We start from the raw sequence: 24,169 nt of genomic DNA, 5'->3' as shown, positions 1-24,169 counted from the left end.
TGAAATCATGGCTTCGTTGGTATGAAAAAAAGTGGATGCGAGCAAGGGTGTCGCGCGGGATATGTGACCCTAAGGCCTCATGCACACGACAGTATTTTTTCACGGTCCGCAAAAACGGGGTCCGTAGGTCCGTGATCCGTGACCGTTTTTTCGTCCGTGAGTCTTCCTTGTTTTTTGGAGGATCCACGGACATGAAAAATGAAAAAAAAATCTAAGTCAAGTTTGCCATTGAAATAATAGGAAAAAACGGACACGGATCACGGACACGGATCACGGACACGGATGACAATCTTGTGTGCATCCGTGATTTTTCACGGACCCATTGACTTGAATGGGTCCGTGAACCGTTGGCCGTGAAAAAAATAGGACAGGTCATATTTTTTTCACGGCCAGGAAACACGGATCACGGATGCGGCTGCCAAACGGTGCATTTTCCGATTTTTCCACGGACCCATTGAAAGTCAATGGGTCCGTGAAAAAAAACGGAAAACGGCACAACGGCCACGGATGCACACAACGGTCGTGTGCATGAGGCCTAAATGAGAGGGCTTTGGAATCCTGTGAGCTCGATCTATAATCATGTCCGGACCCGGAATCTGAGGCAGGAGCAATTTCATGAGGCCTTTCAAATATGGTTGCAATTCCTCAGGGGTCACCTCTTCAGGGATGCCTCTAAACTTGATGTTATTTCGCCTTGAGCGATCTTCCATATCAGCAACCTTTAAATTAATGGCTTCAATCTGGTCCGCCATGTCATTATGAGCGTCAATAAGCTCGTTTTGGGATGCCGCAAATTCGCCCATTTTCGTTTCAATGTGGTCAATTTTGCGTTCAGCTGTCTGCATTCTGGCGAGCACAGGATTAAGTAGCTTCCCCATATCAGTGCTGAGGGAGAATTTTAGGGCCAGCAGCATATTCTTTAGGGAGTCCTCAGTGACTAATTTATCAGAGGTAGAGAGACTGTGGAACGGGTCCTCCGGCTGTTCAGCAGCATAAGACTTGTTAGCAAAGTCACTGACCTGTACAGCATATGGTTCGGACACATCCATGTTCAGATGCTTGGAGTCTCTGAGTTGTGGCCATTCACGGAGGTCCGCGCTGTCTGAGGGGGATCGGGCGCCATCTTGTCCAGCATGTGCTGGGTCTGCAATATCTGCAGGAGTCGGAGGAAGAGACGGCTGAGGGCCATGGAGGAGGTGAGTCAGCTCTAAATGGTCCGGTGGGGACGGGGAGCGGACTGCAGGTGAAGGCGACGGAGCGCTGAGAGGAGACGCTGGCGGGGATTCCGTCATGGGGCCGGCGCCATCTTTCCCTCTCCCCTCGTGAAGAAAGAGTCCACTGACCCATACTGTAGCTTAGGTAGGGATCTTTTCGATTTCCCCATGGCTGCAGGGGACGGCAGAAACGGCGGGAGGCAGAAAATCAGCCACTCAGAAGCTGGTTATAAAGGGCTGGCTGTGGATACGTCGCTGCGGTGCAGGAGCTCCTCTTTCATGCGGCCATCTCGCTCAGCAGCCAGGCCACGCCCCTTAGTGGCCTATTTTAGTACAAAAATAAAAATATATACGCACTTCACTCTTGCAGTTATTTGTGGCGAAAGCATTTAGTGTCCTATTTCAGTACAAAAAAATAAAAATATATACGCAGTTCACTTTTGCAGTTATTTGCGCTAAAAGCGTTTACTGGCCATATTTCAGTACAAAAAGAGAAATATATACAGTACAGACCAAAAGTTGGACACACCTTCTCATTTAAAGAGTTTTCTTTATTTTCATGACTATGAAAATTGTAGATTCACACTGAAGGCATCAAAACTATGAATTAACACATGTGGAATTATATACATAACAAAAATGTGTGAAACAACTGAAAATATGTCATATTCTAGGTTCTTCAAAGTAGCCACCTTTTGCTTTGATTACTGCTTTGCACACTCTTGGCATTCTCTTGATGAGCTTCAAGAGGTAGTCACCTGAAATGATCTTTCAACAGTCTTGAAGGAGTTCCCAGAGATTCTTAGCACTTGTTGGCCCTTTTGCCTTCACTCTGCGGTCCAGCTCACCCCAAACCATCTCAATTGGGTTCAGGTCCGGTGACTGTGGAGGCCAGGTCATCTGGCGCAGCACCCCATCACTCTCCTTCATGGTCAAATAGGCCTTACACAGCCTAGAGGTGTGTTTGGGGTCATTGTCCTGTTGAAAAATAAATGATGGTCCAACTAAACGCAAACCGGATGGAATAGCATGCCGCTGCAAGATGCTGTGGTAGCCATGCTGGTTCAGTATGCCTTCAATTTTGAATAAATCCCCAACAGTGTCACCAGCAAAGCACCCCCACACCATCACACCTACTCCTCCATGCTTCACGGTGGGAACCAGGCATGTAGAGTCCATCCGTTCACCTTTTCTGTGTTGCACAAAGACACGGTGGTTGGAACCAAAGATCTCAAATTTGGACTCATCAGACCAAAGCACAGATTTCCACTGGTCTAATGTCCATTCCTTGTGTTCTTTAGCCCAAACAAGTCTCTTCTGCTTGTTGCCTGTCGTTAGCAGTGGTTTCCTAGCAGATATTCTACCATGAAGGCCTGATTCACACAGTCTCCTCTTAACAGTTGTTCTAGAGATGTGTCTGCTGCTAGAACTCTGTGTGGCATTGACCTGGTCTCTAATCTGAGCTGCTGTTAACCTGCGATTTCTGAGGCTGGTGACTCGGATGAACTTATCCTCCGCAGCAGAGGTGACTCTTGGTCTTCTATTCCTGGGGCGGTCTGCATGTGAGCCAGTTTCTTTGTAGAGCTTGATGGTTTTTGTGACTGCACTTGGGGACACTTTCAAAGTTTTCCCAATTTTTCGGACTGACTGACCTTCATTTCTTAAAGTAATGATGGCCACTCGTTTTTCTTTACTTAGCTGCTTTTTTTCTTGCCATAATACAAATTCTAACAGTCTATTCAGTAGGACTATCAGCTGTGTATCCACCTGACTTCTCCACAACGCAACTGATGGTCCCAACCCCATTTATAAGGCAAGAAATCCCACTTATTAAACCTGACAGGGCACACCTGTGAAGTGAAAACCATTTCAGGTGACTACCTCTTGAAGCTCATCAAGAGAATGCCAAGAGTGTGCAAAGCAGTAATCAAAGCAAAAGGTGGCTACTTTGAAGAACCTAGAATATGACATATTTTCAGTTGTTTCACACTTTTTTTGTTATGTATATAATTCCACATGTGTTAATTCATAGTTTTGATGCCTTCAGTGTGAATCTACAATTTCATAGTCATGAAAATAAAGAAAACTCTTTGAATGAGAAGTTGTGTCCAAACGTTTGGTCTGTACTGTATATGTGTTAAAACTCTTAGTGACTAGTGATGAGCGAGCATGCTGGCCGAATACCTGTTCGCCTCGAGCATCGCTATGCTCGGCACATGGCGGTACTCGGCGAGTACCCCATGTGCTCAAGCACCATGCTCGAGTCTCCTCCGGCACGTTTCACAGGTTTTAATCAGCCAATAAAGGTGCAGGTTAGTTCTGCCCTCACTGTAATGCCAGTTGCCATGTTGGTTGCTGCCATTACAGTGATTGGCTGGCCGGAACTTGTCATCGGGTGCTATATAGCATTTGATGATGCATGTTCGGCTCAGAGGTAGACAGGAAGAGCAGAGCGTATTTCACAGTTTTTATTCTGAGAAAGCTTTTCCAAGACCCAAAAGTCCTTTCAAGGATTACTGTGTGTGTTTGACAGCAGCAATAATTTATTTTATTTTATACCTATCAGTGACATATAGTGTACATCATCCGCAGACTGTGTCTTTAATAATCTGGGCCACATCTAGTGTCCATAGTTTGTGGCTCTGAGTAAAAAATACCGTACTACATCAGAAAACAGTGTCTGCATTGCAAATTCCAATAATCTTGGCCTAATCTAGTGTCCATAGTGTGTTGTTTTCTGTGACATATACAGTACGCCATCCGAAAACTGTTTCTTTAGGTCACATTTAGCTAATCTGGGCCTAATCTTAGTGTCCATAGCGTGTGTCTTTCTGTGACCAATTCTGTACTGTATCCAAAAACATTGTCTGTAGTGCAAATTTAAATAATTTGTGCCACATCTAATGTGTGTGAGTTTAATACATATCAATGACATATACTGTACTTTATCCATAGACGGTGTATGCTAGTCTGCGACATTATCAGGGCTACATCTCCAGTGTAATGTGTGCGCATCCCAAATACCTTTTTATAATTTATGGGTGCATACATTTACAAATCCTACGCTACTGTACGTGTGACATACTTTTAAGCATATACAGTGGATTTTATTTGGGGTTAATCAGAGGCACTTTAAATGATGGCAGGTGTATGCTGACTTCTATTTAACATGATTTTGAATGTGATTGCTTAATTCTGAACACAGCTACATCCCCAGTTATGTTTTCTTCCCTTCACCTAAAAGATTTCAGTTTGTTTTTCACTTGAGTGGTACAGTTTATAAGTCACATTGAAGGGGGAAAAAGTTCTGAAATGATTTATCTTTGTCTCATTTTTTACAGCACAGAAACCTGACATTTTAACAGGGGTGTGTAGACTTTTTATATCAACTGTATAACATTAAATATTAAGAAGGCGGCCAGTACGGGCTGTGGAAGTGGCCGTGATGCTGATGGTGCACGCAGAGGCCAAGGCCCTGGGTACGATGAAACTGAGTAAAAGAATATAGTTGAGGGCCTCCAGGTGCGCTAACCCTCAAAAACATTATTTGGAATGGTCTTCCGGTCAGCTGACCGTTTAAAACATCATTTGCAAATGCTTTCCAGTCAGCTGACCCTCTAAAACATCATTTGCGAGTGCCTTCCGGTCAGCTGACTCTAAAAACCATTACATGTGAGGGCCTGCAGGTGAGCTGACCCTCAAAAACATTATATGTGTGGGCCTGCAGGTGAGCTAACCCTAGAAAACATTATATGTGACGACCTGCAGGTGAGCTGACCCTCAAAAACATTATATGTGAGGGCCTGCAGGTGAGATGACACTAAAAACCATTATATATGAGGGCCTGCAGGTGAGCTGGCCCCCTAAAACATTATATGCGAGGGACTACAGGTGAGCTGACCCTAAAACAACAGTATATTTGAGGGCCTGCAGGTTTGCTAACCCTCTAAAACATTATATGTGAGGGCCTGCAGGTGAGCTGACCCTAAAAACCATTATATGTGAGGGGGTGCAGGTGAGCTGACCCTACAAAACATTATGAGCGAGGGCAGCCTAAAAAGCATGTTGATATGATGGAGGAGGAGGAGAAGGACGAGAAAACTAAGATTGAACCATATAACCTTTTAGTGGTGGCAGAGGTGCATGTGAATACAGTGTATTCAGTACATTATAAACAACACATCTAAAGTGCCTTTATGTTCAGCCGCTTACATCTGGTGGAATAGAGAAGTCAGGGGCAATCCAGGCCTTGTTCATTTTCATAAGAGTTGACCTGTCAGCATTTTAAGTTGACAGATGGATGCGCTTATCAGTTATTATGCCCCCAGCAGCACCAAATACCGGCTCTGACAAAACACTAGCGGTAGGGCAGGCCAGCACCTCTGAGGCGTAGAGCGCCAGTTTGTGCAATGTGTCCAGCTTGGACACCCAATAGTTGTAAGGCACATAGGGATCACTGAGGATACTGACACGGTCTGCTATGTACTCCTTCACCATCTTCCAAAAATGTCCCTGACTTGTGACACTAGGCCACGCTTCAGGGTGAGGGTGCTGGCGGGGTGTCATGAAACTGTCCCAGGCCTTGTAGAGTAATTTCCTGCTTCTGTTGGAACTGCTCTGTTTTTCCCATCATCTCCCCTCCTGGGTTGCCCAAGAAATTACGTACTCTACCGCCAGCGTTGTCAGCTTTAAATTTTTCCACAATGACATTCTGTTCTATTATTATTATGGTTTGTGGTTGTATTATTGTTGGTATTATTATTGTTCTTTTGGTTTATGGTTGAAAAATATGTTATGTTTTTTTTTTAGTTAATTAACAGGCCATGCCATTGGTTTACCTCCACTCTCGTGTGTTATGTTTTTATTTATATTAATGTATAAGTTTGAGATGTTTGTTGGGCACGGGACATATATGCTGTATGATTGTCATGTGTGAGCTTGCCGAGCTCCAAAGATGCCAACAAGTTACGGCCATTATCAGACACAACAACCAACCATGCCTGGTTGTAGCTTTTGTGGCGAGAGCCACAGCTCAGTCTGGTCCCTTATACCCTGCGACAGCTCTGCGGCGGTGTGCTGTTTGTCACCTAAGCAAATGAGTTTTAGCGCGGCCTGTTGCCGCTTCCCCACTGCCGTGCTACACTGCTTTCCAGCTACTGACTGATGGCTGCAAGAGGAGAATTCAGAGGTGGAAGTGAAGTAGAAGTAGGAGGAGGGTGGTTTCTGCAACTAATGTAGGTGGTGGTGAAAATCCTGATGGAATGGGGGCCTGCAATCCTTGGCGTTGGTAGCACCTGTGCCATCCCAGGGTACGACTCGCTACCGTCCTCCACAAGGTTCACCCAGTGTGCCGTCACAGAAATGTAGCATCCCTGGCAACAAGGGCTTGTCCATGTGTCAGTCGTTAAGTGGACCTTCCCAATAACTGTGTTGGTCAGGGCACAGGTGATTTTACGGGACACAATTGCTGGTGTAATACGGGGACGGCACACTTAGAAAAATAGTGGCGGCTGTGGATTGAGTAACGAGGGACGGCCGCCGCCATGAGGCCGAGGAAAGCCTCAGTGTCCACAAGCCTAAATGGCAACATTTCCAGGGCCAGCAATTTTTAAAGGTGTGCATTTAGTGCTATCACAACTTTCTATATTTTCCCTTATGGTGTCAGAATACGGTGTTTTGACTATTCAAATAATTTCTACTGGTGTCCTTTGGACCATTTTACATCTTTTCATTCTGCACCTCCTTATCCTAAAACTTAACTTTTAATTGTTTTTATATCTAATAATTAACTGGGATACTTTAAAAATTGCCAGTCCGTCTCTGCAATTGTAAATTGTGGTTATCTTTACCTGTTAATCTCTCCTAACACGGCTATACATTGTTGCCTTCCTGGCTGCGCGCTACCAGTATTGCTGGCATTACAATGTTTATAATTTCTCTTGTTGGTCTTTAGCTAGAGACTGTGCTGTATTAAAACATAAGATCCACGCTGCCCCCCGACATGATTCGCCGTGTACCGGTGTCTTCAGGGGTTAGCGCAGAGTGTGAGCGTGTTGCTGTCCGGCTTGACTATATAACTTGTGTTTGTGATGTCATCGCTAGGGGGCCAGGAGGTTACCCAATGGAGACCGACCTCCCATTTAGTGCTATTGCCTGTTGGGGGGGTGGCTGGGTATTTGCGCTTAGGTTCAAAGGCCTGGGTTAAGGACATCTGTACGCGGGCCTATTTGGTGTGGCCCACCTTCTCCTATTTGCCATCCCACAGCCTCTTTCAGCCTGTTGCGGTGCTGTGGATCCCTCCCCCTCTGTACTGCTGTCCTCACTTGGCTTGCCACCTTCCCAGGTTGGGTCAGTGATGTCATCGTCCACCACCCCCTCTTCCACTTCCTCACTCGGGTCATTCTCCTGACTTTAGTTGTTGACCTAACAAGACCCTCACTTATTGACAACTGTGTCTCATCCGCATCATCCATCTTATTAAACTCTATTTGCCATTCCCCACCGTCATCTTCTTCTGACTGTGGAAGCTGAGGAGTTTGGGAATCAGTGCACAAGATCTCCTCATGTCCCTCTTCAGAGAGGGTCCGCTTTTTACAGAGTCAGCTCACCTGCAGTGCCTCTTCCTTGTAATTTTTGGCAGCACTTTCACTTTATATACAAGTAAATATACAGGAAAGAATGTTTTTCATCAATTTTTCCTCTAAAATATATTTTTGACTTTGGATTTGTGTGTAAAACCTTATTTAGATTGTGAGCCTGTTGATCAGTCGAAGGCCTTTTAAGCAGCATCAGCAGCAGCATGGTGATGGAAATGAGTGGCAAGGTGACATACTGTGGAGGTGGCAGCATGAGGAGGCCACATAGTGGCACAATGACTGAGTCTGGATAAAAGACTGAGGCCACAGATTGTTTAGAAAGTTGCAGATGGAAATAAATCTGTGGAGCTGTATGAAGGTCACCTGCAGATTAATGCAGACCAGGGGTGTAGCTATAGGGGAAGTTGCAGCTTTGGGACCCTGACCCAGAAGGGGCCCATCCAGGAGAAGGAGGAGGACTAAAGGATTTGGTCAGGGCCCCCTCAACAGTATTACACAATGAAATTATATACAGTGACAATATAGACAGTGTATAAAACAGATGGAAAAGCTGCCAGCCTTGGTCTGAGAGAGCGATCTTTAATAGCCACAGGAATGGGGGCGGCATGAAAGGAAGGGGTCGCTAAAAATTTACTGTGAGATGGGGCCCCATTCAAAAATTAGCTGTGGGGCCTAATCATTTCTAGCTACGCCACTGATGGAGGCCACAAAAGAAAGTTGGGTTTATCGATTCCAAAACCTTAATTTGATTGTAGGCCTGGTGATCAGTTAATACCTTTTAAGCAGCATCAGCAACAGCATCAGATGAAAATGAGTGGCAAGGTGACATACTATGGAGATGGCAGCATGAGGAGGCCACATAGTGGCACAATGGCTCAGTCTGGATAAAAGGCCACAGATTGTTTAGAAAGATGCAGATGGAAAACACATCTGTAGAGCTGTATGACGGTCACATGCAGATTAATGCAGCCATCAAATCAAGTTGGGTTTGTCGGTTCCACCGCAGCTCCCCAGCAGGACCGCAAATCAAATCTTTTAAAGGGTCAGCCCACCTGCAGGCCCAAACCTAAATCTTTTACAGGGTCAGCTCACCTGCAGACCTACAACTCATGCTGCCTTGCTTTGAAGTGGTAGCCGTATTTGTTTCTCAGGCGCCCTCTCCGAAATCGAATGATGATTCACCTTCACCCGTGGTCACCATGTTAGGCGCATAAAAGAACATTGAAAGTTGATAGGGAAGATATCAAAATGGATCGTGGACGTGCGATCAGGCAGAAGTTATCTAGAGTCAATAAAGCGGCAACAGGGCCTCTCCTGTATAACGAATCCTCATCAATTTTTTATTGCTAATTCCAATAACAGGGCATTTTAAGAGTCCTGTATTGTTATTTATCGTCACTACCTCCCCAAATCAGGAGTGTGTGATTTGCCTTCCTTGGATGTGGTAGCCGTTTCTCAGGCTCCCTCTCTGGAATCAAACACTGATTCCCAGTTACCCGTAGTTTACAATGGTTTTGAGCTGACAACTAGGGACTTGCCATCAGCCCCAGGTTAACTAGAGTCACCAAAGCGGCAGCAGGCCACCGCCCATAATGTTTTAGATGGTCAGATCAGGAGGCCCTTGTGCCTAATGTTTTTGAGGGTCACCAGCAGGCCATCAATCATAATTTTTAAAGGGTGTGTATGATCCCCTCCTTTATGTGTAACTAAGGGTGTATTGGATTGCCTCTTGCTTGTAATTTTTTGCAGCACTTGCACTTTATATACAATTGAATATACAGGAAAGAATGTTTTCTAACAATTTTTCCTATAAAATTGTATTTTTTTTTGGGGGGGGGGGGGCTTTGTGCGCATTTTGTCAGTCTGTAAAAGTGGCATACAACTCGGACAACATGGTTCTCAGTAGTGACCTTGGAGTCCAAGATGCATACAGACATTGTCCTCATGCTGTTCCCGATCCATTTCGGTGGTGTTTCTGTCACTTTCTACAGCGCTGCAGTAATATTTGTGGTAAAAAAATTTGTGACGTATTTAGGTAGAAAATCAAAATATATTCAGCGTTCTGCGTTGCAGTAATATTTGTGGTAAAGTCTTTAGTGGCGTATTTTAATAGAAAACAAAAAATATATTCGGCGTGAAAGATATCATTCTACTGCTTCATGTCCTGGAACAGATGCTGGTAAATCTGGCTGGTCAGGGGACTGGAAATGTGGTGCCACGATCTCACGGCCACATGAGCCCTGTGGGGGATAAACTGGAAGAGGTGGAGGAGGGGGGGAGGACATTAGGGCACAGGTAATGTGTATCGAAATGGGGGGGGTTATACTAAGGTGACAGAAGAGGAGGAGCAGCCAGAAGAGCTACAGGGCAATGAGGAAGACGAGACAGAGGACCAGACACACGTGGCAGTATGCAGTGGAGATGGAGGCAGGGAGTCCCTCCGGTCACTTTCACAAATGATCCGCTGCATGCTCACTTGCTTGCGTAGTGACAGCAGAATTTTTACCATTAGGCAGGGGGATGACTTCTGGCTATCCAACTTGTTGAACCCTTGCTACCGGTCCAAAATGGGGGCCTTTCTTAAACCCACTGAGAGAAAGGACAAAATAACCTACTACAGAGACATCCTATGTAGTCAGTTGGCCGCTGCCTATCTGCCCCATCGTCCATCTTCTCGAAGGTCTGCCCGGGGAGCCCTCTGCGCTCACGTTCCTCTGCCATGGCTGCAGGGTGGGGGGGGGGAAGGAGCAGTTCCAGCTCCATCAGCAGCAACTTGAGTCTAGAGTCACTGATGAGCAGTTTTCTTCACCCGCATATTGAAGAAACTATTCACCAGCAGCTAGACATAGAGCAGAACCAGCAGTTGGTGGCATACCTGGAGTGCACCCTGCCAGCCGTCATTGAAGATCTGCTGGACTACTGGGCAGCCAAACTGGATTTGTGGCCCCAACTGGCCGAGTTTGCCCTGGAAAAGCTGTCCTGCCCTGCCAGTAGTGTGGCATCAGAGCGAGTGTTTAGTGCGGCAGGGGCCATAGTTACCTCAAGAATAACTTGCCTGTCCACCCAAAATGTAGAGAGACTGACCTTTGTCCAGATGAATCAGGCCTGGATCAGCCAGGGTTTCCACCCATCAATGCCTGATGCATCTGATTAGATTATCCATGCCATCTCACCCAAACCTTGACAAAAGAGACCGGTTTCTTCTGGCTACCTGCTCAGCTACTACTCTGATGATGCCACCCGCCTGAGGCCACACATCTAATGTCAAGTGCTCCTTCTTTCACCCACCTTATCAGCGGGTTCTGGTATTGCCACCTATCTCCCAACTCTTTCACCGGGTCACTTTGTGGTCTCCTGATGCTGCTGCTGCCATCTCCACATTATGTCACCTTGTCACTCTGTGGTCTTCTCCTGATGCTGCTGCTGCTGCGGCCACCTCCAGACTTTGTCATTGTGCCACTCGGTGGCCTCCTCATACTGCTGCCACCTCCAGACTCTGTCATTGTGACACTCGGTGGCCTTCTCCTGATGCTGCTGCCGCCACCTCCAGACTCTGTCATTGTGCCACACGGTCACCTACTCCTGATGCTGCTGCTGCTGCCACCTCCGGACTCTGTCATTGGGCCACTCTGTTGTCTCTTCATGCTACATCCACCTCACCACTATGGCATGGGTTCAATCTGTGGACTTCTCATGCTGTTTCCACCCTCCCCACTTTATGACTGGGCCACTCTGTCGGGGGGGGGGGGGGGCTCTACTTGTATAAGCGTTTAATAGAACTGGTTCTGTAGACATCTATGTGGAGTCATCTGACAAGGGTGTAAAAGGAGTGCGCTTCTTCTTGACGCTAACATTGACCTGTAAGGATGAGTTTAAACTTGAGTTATTTGGTCAGTTTTGGCCCCGTGACTGCCCAAATAAGTGAGCAGTATTTCTAAGAGCTACGCCTGTCATCTGCATGTCATACTGACTCATAATATTATTTCACTATCACAGCACACTCCCTATGCATGTTATTGCAGGCACAGTGTTCTACACCCCTATAAAGGCTATCTGCAGCCCAGAAATAGCAGTTTTTTAACGTAATTTGCCGCAAATAAATTCAAATCGAAGCAAATCTTTTAGAAAAATTTGGTGAACCGGCCGAATCGAATTTTGAGAAATTCGCTCATCTCTAGAAGTAACGAATGGCATTTTTTTCCTAAAATGGTTGCTGCACGTGTGAAGACATGTAGCAAGGAATTCTGGGAAGGCGGGATCACCTATAATGCCTTGCATGCAGCCAATCAGCCAGCCCTGTGATGTCACAGCCCTATAAATAGCCTCATCCATCTTGGATTCTGCCATTTTCCAATGTACTTAGTGCAATAGGAGACGTCAGCAGGCGCCAGGGACAGTGCTAGGAAAGACTTCATTGTGCTAAAACAACGAATTACAAGTGCAGGGAAAGATTATTCATGCAGTAGGGAAAGGATAGGGAGGAATCATTCCACAGCATTTATGTTGAAACAGGGTTCAGTAGAGGAGTTTACAGCCTGGGCAATAGAAACAATCCTTTTACACCTTGCTGCACTGACTGGGGATCTCAATTGCCATTAGACAGCTCTGTAATTCCAGCCAACCGTTTTTGTTATTGGGGTACAAGTGCTTGTTTGATACAGCCATTAACAGGGTTTATTGCAAGGAATATTTATATGTCTTATTTGCTCTTGTGCCATGCAGTTATATGTTCTAAAGCATTTTTTGGCTTGTATTAGTGGGAAATAAAGGGCTTATAGCCGTTGTGTGGAGAAGTGCGAAAATGACAGCCCTTTTTGTCGTGTATTAGTGGAAAAAGAAAAATATATTTGCCATTCAGCGATGCAGTTATATGTTTTTAAAGCCTTCTATGGTGTGTATAAGTGGAAAAAAATAATGGCCTATTTGCCGTTGAGCGGTGCAGTTATATGTTCTAAAGCCTGTTTTGCCGTGTATTTGTGGCAAAGTAAAATATATTTGCCGTTCAGCGTTGCAGTTATATCTTCTAAGCCCATTTTGCCATGTATTAGTGGCAAAAGTAAAATATATTTGCCGTTCAGTGGGTGCAGTTATATGTTCTAAAGCCCTTTTTGCCGTGTATTAGTGGCAAAAGTAAAATATATTTGCCGTCGGAGGTGCAGTCATATGTTCTAAAGCCCTTTTTGTCATGTAATAGTGGAAAAATGAAAATATATTTGCCGTTCTGCGGTGTAGTTTTATGTTCTAGAGCCCTTTTTGTCGTGTATTAGTGTCAAAATAAAATATATTTGCCGTTCAGTAGTGCAGTTATATGTTCTAAAGACTTTTGTGGAGTGTATATGTGGAAAAAAAATAAGGCCTATTTGCAGTTCAGCGGTGCAGTTATATGTTCTAAAGCCATTTTGTTTGTGTTAGTGGGAATAATAAAGGGCTTATTAGCCGTTGTGTGGTGAAGTGAGAAAATTGCAGACTTTTTGTGGTGTTTTAATTTCCTTTTTATTTATTTATTTGATCTAACAGTATGTCAGACAGAGAAGTGCCAGTACCTGCACAGGGGAGTGGCAGGGGCCTAAATGTTTCTGGCGCAGGCACAGGTTGCAGCAGAGTAAGGGGGCATGGCAGCAGGAAGTCGCAGCAGGAGTCTCAGCGAGAGGCCTGAGCTCCTTCTTGATCAGCAACCCAGTGGTTCTTAAATGGTTGACTCCTCATCCACTTTGTCCCAAGTGACATCAGACACTCCCACCCAAGAGTCGGTGGTTCATCAGATACAACCCTCAGTTGGTGTTGGCCAGGGAGAAGGCCCTGTGCCCCCACCTGTCCTCAACCTGCCTCTGTCCTTTTCTGTTCCCTCAAGCAGATAAGTATTGTATGTTGTGGGCTCAGCTCCACTATACTGTGAGGACGTGCTACTAGAAGACAGTCAGCAGCTACTGGCAAGCCAAGATGTGGAGGAGGCAACCGCCACTTCCTTTCCTAGGCGGGCAAGTAGCGAAGAGGAGAGTGGCACGGGAGCTGGTTTTTTCCGAGCGGTCAGGCTTCTGACCTATAGACGGAAAGCTGTGTGCATGCCTGGGTGTACATCCAGGAAGCAGGATTTTTCTATTAAGCAGTGGCTAAGCAGTGTGATGCAACAAGCAAGTATTCATACTGTTTCAATAGTCTATAACAGTCCCCCCTTGAAGATTTGATTGTAGGCTACCATCAAGTCTTCAAGGGGGGACTGTTATTGACTACTGAAACAGTATGAATAGTCCATAACAGTCCCCCCTTGAAGACTTGATTGTAGGCTACCCCTAAAGCCTAGCGAATCCACTGGGCATACTCTTCGTATCCTCTTCACCTGCAGTGGCGACAACTTATCTCTAATAGATAAGTTCCCGGTTTCAGGGCTTATAGTAGTACCCCGGGATTCATCTTACTCTGCACAGCATCATAGCTGGGAGGGGGAACTGTGTTGAATGGCATTTCCTTTTGTTCTTCCTCATCGTAGAGAAGCATGATAGGTTGTTCATCAGTTTTCTTCATTCTTTTGAAAGGCGGGTCACACAAATAAGAACAAGCTTAATTACCATATATAACCAATAGTATTAGGGCTACCTGAAATATTCCTTGGACAATTCCCATGAGCCAACCCCATTACCTTTAAACCAGTTGGCGGGGTTAAGGAATGAGAAGGTATATGACCACCATGTATCTTTATCAGCTTTATGTACATCCAGCATTTATCCCTTAGATCCGTCATTTTCTCTAGACCCACCTTAACTTGCAAATTACCATGCAGGTCTATGTAATGGCAACAAGTAGGTCCCACAACCTGTCACATAACTCCATATTTAGCTGTAACATAGTCTAGAACTAATGTGTGTTGGTTGATGACAATGATCAACTGGTTCTGCACGATGTTCAAGGTATTCATAAGTCCTATCACTTCTCATATTTGATCATCTAGATAATCAGTTGCTACCACCAAATGATCCACATCTGCATTACCATGAGATATATGAAAAGGGTACAAAAAAAATTATTGGGAATGCTCTACTCTTTTACAATGTGAGGCGTGAATCCAGGTGGCTCTCCCTTCGAGTTTCACAGAAGTTGGGGTAGTCAACAGCACTTAGTAGGGTCCCTCATATCATGGCTCGAGGGTGCTTCTGACGTGTTTCTTGACTACCACCTACTCTCCAGGTTTTAGGTGTGGCTTCCTTCTAGGGAGTCAGGATCTGGAATGGAAGAGAGAACTTGTGCACGTATGTTAGTCAATTGTTGCTCAATGCTATCACATATTTTGCAAAAGATTTATAATGCATTTGTAGCTGCTGCATAAAATATTGTCCCATTCTTGGCCCTGTCCCAAATAGGATCTCGTATGAGGTCAGTTTGTGTGGGGGCCTTGGTGTGTGCCTAACTGAAAAAAGTGTTATAGGCAAGCACTGAACCCAATTAAGCCCTGTCTCCCTGTTCATCTTCAGCATTTTTTATTTCAACACCCCATTCCGTCTTTCAACTTTGCTGCTACTTTGGGGTCGGTAAGGGGTATGAAACGCTAGGTGTGACCCTACCATCTTCCAGACCTCTTGGGTTAGACTAGCAGTGGATGCTGGGTCCTGATCACTCTGAAGGACCTCAGGTACCCCGAAGCTACAAACAGTTTTCCTGCATTAATTTCTTAGCAGTGGTGGTTGCTGGCTGGTTTCGGACGGGGTAGGCTTCTGGCTACCCAGAGAACAAGTCTATCATTACTAGCACATATTGAAACCCTTGGCACATTGGCATCTGGATGTGATCGATTTGAATCCTTTAGAATGGGTACAGAGCTTTGGAAAGGCACTTGGTGGGCGTGGGTTCAGTCCTGCCTGGGTTGCACTCGGCACAAATGAGGCAAGACTGGGTATGTCTTACCAGGACCGGGGTGATTCCTGGGGCAACCCATATTTTGTCAATTAGTTCTTTCATGATGGTTTTGGATTGGTGGGTGGGCCCATGGGCCACTGAGGCTATTAAGGGATAGAGGGCTCTGGGTAGGCACACTCTCTTTCCTTGTGTCCAGAGTCCAGATTCTTCTTCGAGGGCTGACTCATTCAGCCAGGCTTCCTTTTCCATGGGAGTGACCTATTTCTGCATTTGTTTCAGTAGGTCCCATGTGACTTCTTTTTGTTTCAGGTCTTCCTGTGCTACCATAATCTGGTCTGACTGGACTATTTTCTCTTCCACTGCTGCTCTCTTGGCTGCTTGGTCAGTGTAACGGCATACAAGGGAATACTCCAAACTCCCAAACGGAACCTCACGAATAGCTGCTAGCAGACGAATAGGAAACGCACCCAAGCGGCTTACACTCCTAGCAATCAGTCTCTAACAGCATACAGTGAATCCCCCCAAGAACGAGGCGAGGCTCTGTGTTGAGGGTCAAGCAGTGGTCAGCCAGAGCTGTGCGTTTATTGTTCTTATATAACATTGTTACACACTAGTACCACCCACAGGGTTGTGTAAAAACATCCAATAACCATGTACAATACAGTAAAAACACTCCCACACAAAATCCTCACCTCTGCCTGTTATACAATTACCTTACACAATGAGTTGAGTAATTATCACAGGCAGGAGAATACACAATGTCTTCTGTTCTGGAGACAACCGAGGAGTAAGTCAATTATCTCTCAGGACAAAGGGAAATCACCAATACACACGTGGGGACAATAGGACAGACATCACTATTCAAATACACAATGTTCCAACCGTTACAGTAACATAGACATTTAACATATCCCAAAATGGCATGAATTAGACCAGGGGCTCAAAAGTTTAGCATGATCCTGGGACAAGAGGCTGGCAACAGGCCCCTCCAAAAACCAGTGGCGAGGTTATTTTAGCCACACATCTCCCCCTCCCAGGGAAGACTAACAGATACCTGACCTCATGCCGGTCGGTATCTGAGTTAGTCTGGCAGTCCACCCACAACCAAATACTGGACCTGTTGAATTTGGTAGCCTGTCTCTGTCCAGTGAGTCCACCAAGGTTATGTTGGTAACTGGTACTCCCGATCTCTGTGTTACTCCCTGGCTTGGAGTAGAGGTTGCTTTGTGGGCAGGGATCAGCGGTACTCTGCCCTGGTGCCAGCGCTACCACGGAAGAAGCCTGGTTGGAGCCTGGTTGTTGGAGGGGGAGACTGACTGTCTCCCCTTTGGATACCCAGCTCTGCTGCTGGAGGGGGAGACCCACTGTCTCCCCTTTGGCTAAAAGCCCTGTTGCTGGGGGACTGACCGTCCCTACCCCTTCTGCTGTAAGTGCAGAGACCACGGTCCCATCTGCATGGTTGTGGGGCTTACTGTCTTCCCCTGGTAAGTTAAGCTGCGGCTGTGGGAATGGAGACTAGGCTCCCAATTCCCAACAAATCCTTCTGTTGCTGTGGGATGGAGACTGGGCTCCAAATTCCTAACAACTCAATCTGCTGCTGGGGGACAGGACCGACTGTCTTTGCCCCCTGTAACTCAGCCTGCCGCTGGGGAATGGAGACTAGGCTCTAATTCCCAATAAATCACACGGCCGCTGGGGAATGGAGACTGGGCTCCCAATTCCCTGCAATTCACACTGCCAATACGGAGAGGGGGTAAGCTCCTCTCCCATACATACTTCCAGCCTCTGGGGAGGGAGACCGACTGTCTCCGCACCCAATACAGTGTCCTGTTGCTGGGGAAAGGAGACAGGGCTCTCTATTCCCTGTAGGACTAGAGATGTCGCGAACATAAAATTTTCCGTTCGCGAACGGAGAACGTGAATTTCTATAAATGTTTGCGAACGTGCGAACCGGGCGAACCGCCATTGACTTCTATAGGCAGGCAAATTTTAAAACCCACAGGGACTCATTCTGGCCACAATAGTGATGGAAAAGTTGTTTCAAGGGGACTAACACCTGGACTGTGGCATGCCGGAGGGGGATCCATGGCAAAACTCTCATGGAAAATTACATAGTTGATGCAGAGCTGGGTTTTAATCCATAAAGGGCATAAATCACCTAACAATTCAATTTTTTTTTTAACAACGTGGTTTAAAACATCCAGTGTGTGTATACGATCAGAAATGCTGTTGCATCGATCAGGTAGTGTAAGGGTTACGCCCGCTTCACAGACATTGACAGACCAAACTCCCCATTTAATGCACCGCAAACAACCACAAACAGTCCATTTGCCCAACCGCAAACTCCCCATTTGCACAAGGTTGGATACCAAGCTAGCCATGTCCCGTTGATGTCATTGAAGGTTTCCTCCTCCACCCAGCCACGTACAACACCAAAGTCCCGGAAAGGTAATTGAATAGATTTTTTGAACGAGGAGATGGTTAAAAAAACGCTGGCTCCCTCCCCTTTGTTTGAATCCACGGTCACTGCGTCTGCGCCGTGCAATTTACTGTCCCACCCGATATGAGTTGTATTTTCTATAGTTCTCTCTTCTCATCAGTTTAATCCCTGTTACGTCCCTAATCTGGGGTCCATTTATTAAATGGATTTTTCGAACGAGAGATGGTTAAAAAATTGCTGGCTCCCTCCCCTTTGTTTGAATCCATGCCACGGTCAATGCGTCTGCGCCGTGCAATTTACTGTCACACCCGATATGAGTGGTATTTTCTGTAGTACTATTCTCATCAGTTTAATCCCTGTTACGTCCCATATCAGGGTGGGATTGCCTTTTGTGAAAAAAAATTTAGGCCGGGTATCTTCGACTGCCTTCACAGTGACAGACCAAACTCTGATACACCAAACTGAATTGATTTTAGGAACCGGGAGATGGAAAAAGTAGCTTGGTCGGTCCTCTTACTCCCAAATTGGGGCACTGCGCGTGCACGGAGCAATGTGCTGTGACACCCTATATGAGTGGTGTCTTAACTAGTACTATTCCTATCAGTTTAGTCCCTGTTACGTCCCCTATCCGGGGACGTGTGTCGAATTGAATAACCATTGTCGAATTAACGAACCATTACGACATCCTGGAATAATTTTGTTCTGAGCTTTGTACTTGATTTGTATTGGAATTGTTGGGGATTTTTTAAATTGTCTGCATTATTTCTAATAAACTATTAAGAGACTTTATTATGATTTTTTTATTTTATGTATTAAAAACCCACCCATACAACTTAAAAAAATAAATACAAAAATTTAAGTTTTTTCTATGAAAAAACATCCAGCCGTCCCGATCGCTTTTGGTCTGATCATAATGAAGCAACGGCCTTATCATCTGGGGTGTGGCAACATTGCCAACACACTCATAGAGGTGATGATCGCTTCATTGTGATACGCAAGCCCCTTCACCACAACAAGGTAACGATCACGAAAGGGGAATTGACACTTGTATGTGCCTTTTTTTTGTTTTGTTTTTGCAGCCACAGTGCAGCACCAGAGGCCAGAAAAATTAGGCATGTACACATGACTGAAAAACAATGTTATTGTTGCAGCCGCTGTTGTAGCAGCGGCCGGAAAAATGGATGTTTTCAAGGCAGAAAGGTGGCTAAAACATTGCGGCTTGAACCCTAGTTGGTGGCGGAGAATTCACGAAAGTCATCCGGTATGCAGACATTAAATACAGCAGTGTGGGGACCATTTTGAGGCCAAGGCATGTCATCAGGCCTTTTGTTAGTTAAACGTATGCCCTACTGTCAGTCCCTTCAGAATCCATGCCTCATTCATCAATGCCTCCTGCTGCACTGAAGGTCCTTTCTGACAGGAAACTTGAAGCTGGGCAGGCCAGAAGTTCTATCGCAAACTGGGATAGCTCAGGCCACAGGTTAAGCCTGCACACCCAGTAGTCAAGGGGTTCATCGCTCCTCAGAGTGTCGATATCTTCAGTTAAGGCGAGGTAGTCTGCCACCTGTCGGTCGAGTCGTTCTCTAAGGCTGGATCCCGAAGGGCTGTGGCGATGTGTAGGACTGAAAAAGCTCTGCATGTCCTCCATCAACAACACATCTGTAAAGCGTCCTGTCCTTGCCGCTGTGGTCGTGGTAGGAGGACGATTACTTTGACCTCTTCCTCAGTTAGATTCCCGTTGTGCTGTGACATCCCCCTTAAAAGCTGTGTAAAGCATATTTTCTAGTTTGGTTTTGAACTGCTGCATCCTTTCTGACTTCTGGTAATTTGGTAACATTTCCGCCACTTTCTGCTTATACCGGGGGTCTAGTAGCGTGGCCACCGAGTACAGGTCGTTCTCCTTCATCCTATTTATACGAGGGTCCCTCAACAGACATGACAGCATAAAAGACCCCATTTGCACAAGGTTGGATGCCGAGCTCCTCATTTCCCGTTCATCCTCCTCATTGATGTCATTGACGGTCTGTTCTTCCCCCCAGCCACGTACAAGGCCACGGGTCCCAGATAGGTGACAACAACGAGCACCCTGGGATGCCTGCTATGGTTGGTCTTCCTCCTCCTCAAAGCCACATTCCTCCTCTGACTCCTCTTCCTCATACTCCTCTTGCAGCGTTGCCGCAGGTCCGGCAAGCGATGATGACAAGGCTGTTACTGGTGGTGATGGTGACCACAACTCTTCCTCTTCACGCTCATCTACAGCCTGATCCAGCACTCTTCACAGGGCCCGCTCCAGGAAGAAAACAAATGGGATGAGGTCGCTGATGGTGCCTTCGGTGCGACTGACTAGGTTTGTCACCTCCTCAAAAGGACTCATGAGCCTACAGGCATTGCGCATGAGCGTCCAGTAACGTGGCAAAAAAATTCCCAGCTCCGCAGAGGCTGTCCTAGCACCCCGGTCATACAAATACTCGTTGACGGCTTTTTCTTGTTGGAGCAGGCGGTCGAGCATTAGGAGTGTTGAATTCCAACGTGTCGGGCTTTCGCAAATCAAGCGCCTCACTGGCATGTTGTTTCGGCTCTGAATGTCTGCAAAGTGCGCCATGGCCGTTTAGGAACGCCTGAAATGGCCACAAACCTTCCTGGCCTGCTTAAGGACGTCCTGTTAGCCTGTGTACTTAGACACAAAGCGTCGTACGATGAGATTCAACACATGTGCCATGCACGGCACATGTGACAACTTGCCCAAATTCAATCAGGGCGGACAGGAGTGCTGGTCCTGATGTGCAGCCAGATGCCGCAGCAGAAGAGAACTCAGCCGAGGAGGTTATGGAAGAGGATGGAGTAGGAGGAGTAGAGGAGGTGGCAGTAGGCCTGCCTGCAAGTCGTGGCGGTGTCACCAACTCCGCTGCAGAGCCACGCATTCCATGCTTGGCAGTCATCAGCAGGTTGACCCAATGCGCAGTGTAGGTGATATAACTGCCCTGACAGTGCATTGCAGACCAGGTATCAGTGGTCAGATGGACCCTTGCCCCAACACTGTATGCCAGAGATGACATGACTTCCTTTTCAATCACCGAGTAGAGGCTTGGGATTGCCTTATTAGAAAACAAAATTTGGTCCGGGTACCTTCCACTGTGGTGTCCCAATAGCAACAAATTTTTTCAAGGCCTCAGACTCCACCAGCTGGTATGGTAAAAGCTGGCGGGCGAAGAGTTCCGTCAAGCCAGCTGTCAGACGCTGGGCAAGGGGGTGACTCTGTGACATTGGCTTCTTACGCTCAAACATTTCCTTTACAGACACCTGACTGTGGGCAGATGAGATGTAACTGCTCAAGGTGAAAGGCGGAGTGGCGGGTGGTTGAAAGGGGGCCAGGAGGACAGCAGTGGTTGACGTGGCTGAAGATGCTGGACCAGGAGGAGGATGGTGGCTTTAACCGCCTCCGGACCACCTAACGCAGATCCGCGGTCCGGAGACGGCAGCTCTGCGCAGAGTGACGCATATACGCGTCATCTCGCGAGAGCCGTGACTTCCTGTGAACGCGCGCACATAGGCGCGCGCGTTCACAGGAACGGAAAGTAAGAGACAGGATCTCCAGCCTGCCAGCGGCGATCGTTCGCTGACAGGCTGGAGATGCGATTTTTTTAACCCCTAACAGGTATATTAGACGCTGTTTTGATAACAGCGTCTAATATACCTGCTACCTGGTCCTCTGGTGGTCCCTTTTGTTTGGATCGACCACCAGAGGACACAGGTAGCTGTGTAAAGTACCACAAAACACCACTACACTACACTACACCCCCCGTCACTTATTAACCCCTTATGAACCCCTGATCACCCCATATAGACTCCCTGATCACCCCCTTGTCATTGATCACCCCCCTGTCAGGCTCCGTTCAGACCTCCGTGTGAGTTTTACGGATCCACGGATACATAGATCGGATCCGCAAAACACATATGGACGTCTGAATGGAGCCTTACAGGGGGGTGATCAATGACAGGCGGGTGATCACCCATATAGATTCCCTGATCACCCCCCTGTCATTGATCACCCCCCCTGTAAGGCTCCATTCAGACGTCCGTATGATTTTTACGGATCCACGGATACATGGATCGGATCCGCAAAACACATACGGACGTCTGAATGGAGCCTTACAGGGGGGTGATCAATGACAGGGGGGTGATCACCTCATATACACTTCCTGATCACCCCCTGTCATTGATCACCCCCCTGTCATTGATCACCCCCCTGTAAGGCTCCATTCAGACGTCCGTATGATTTTTACAGATCCACGGATACATGGATCGGATCCGCAAAACACATACGGACGTCTGAATGGAGCCTTACAGTGGGGTGATCAATGACAGGCGGGTGATCACTCATATACACTCCCTGATCACCCCCCTGTCATTGATCACCCCCCTGTAAGGCTCCATTCAGACGTCCGTATGATTTTTAAGGATCCACGGATACATGGATCGGATCCGCAAAACACATACGGACGTCTGAATGAAGCCTTACAGGGGGTGATCAATGACAGGGGGGTGATCACCTCATATACACTCCCTGATCACCCCCTGTCATTGATCACCCCCCTGTCATTGATCACCCCCCTGTAAGGCTCCATTCAGACGTCCGTATGATTTTTACGGATCCACGGATACATGGATCGGATCCGCAAAACACATACGGACGTCTGAATGGAGCCTTACAGGGGAGTGATCAATGACAGGCGGGTGATCGCCCATATAGATTCCCTGATCATCCCCCTGTCATTGATCACCCCCCTGTAAGGCTCCATTCAGACGTCCGTATGATTTTTACGGATCCACGGATACATGGATCGGATCCGCAAAACACATATGGACGTCTGAATGGAGCCTTACAGGGGGGTGATAAATGACAGGCGGGTGATCACCCATATAGATTCCCTGATCACCCCCCTGTCATTGATCACCCCCCTGTAAGGCTCCATTCAGACGTCCGTATGATTTTTACGGATCCACGGATACATGGATCGGATCCGCAAAACACATACGGACGTCTGAATGGAGCCTTACAGGGGGGTGATCACCCCATACAGACTCCCTGATCACCCCCCTGTCATTGATCACCCCCCTGTAAGGCTCCATTCAGACGTCCGTATGATTTTTACGGATCCACGGATACATGGATCGGATCCGCAAAACACATATGGACGTCTGAATGGAGCCTTACAGGGGGGTGATCACCCCATACAGACTCCCTGATCACCCCCCTGTCATTGATCACCCCCTGTAAGGCTCCATTTAGACATTTTTTAGCGGAAATAGATATTTTATTTTTATTTTATTTTTCTTATAAAGTCTCATATTCCACAAACTTGTGTCAAAAAATAAAATCTCACATGAACTCACCATACCCTTCACGGAATCCAAATGCATAAAAATGTTTAGACATTTATATTCCAAACTTTTTCTCACGCTTCCGGGCCCCTAAAATGCCAGGGCAGTATAAATACCCCACATGCCAGGGCAGTATAAATACCCCACAAGAAGTCTGGGATCCAAATGTCAAAAAATGCCCTCCTAAAAGGAATTTGGGCACCTTTGCGCACCTAGGCTGCAAAAAAGTGTCACACATGTGGTATCGCCGTACTCAGAAGAAGTTGGGCAATGTGTTTTGGGGTGTCATTTTACATATACCAATGCTGGGTGAGATAAATATCTTGGTCAAATGCCAACTTTGTATAAAAAAATTGGAAAAGTTGTCTTTTGCCAAGATATTTCTCTCACCCAGCATGGGTATATGTAAAATGACACCCCAAAACACATTCCCCAACTTCTCCTGAGTACGGCGATACCACATGTGTGACACTTTTTTGCCGCCTAGGTGGGCAAAGGGGCACACATTCCAAAGAGCACCTTTAGGATTTCACAGGTCATTTTTTACACATTTTGATTTCAAACTACTTACCACACATTAGGGCCCCTAGAATGCCAGGGCAGTATAACTACCCCACAAGTGACCCCATTTTGGAAAGAAGACACCCCAAGGTATTCCGTGAGGGGCATGGCGAGTTCCTAGAATTTTT

Source organism: Bufo gargarizans, chromosome 4, assembly GCF_014858855.1.
Source record: "Bufo gargarizans isolate SCDJY-AF-19 chromosome 4, ASM1485885v1, whole genome shotgun sequence".
Classification (NCBI taxonomy): domain Eukaryota; kingdom Metazoa; phylum Chordata; class Amphibia; order Anura; family Bufonidae; genus Bufo; species Bufo gargarizans.
This window is presented reverse-complemented; position numbering follows the sequence as displayed.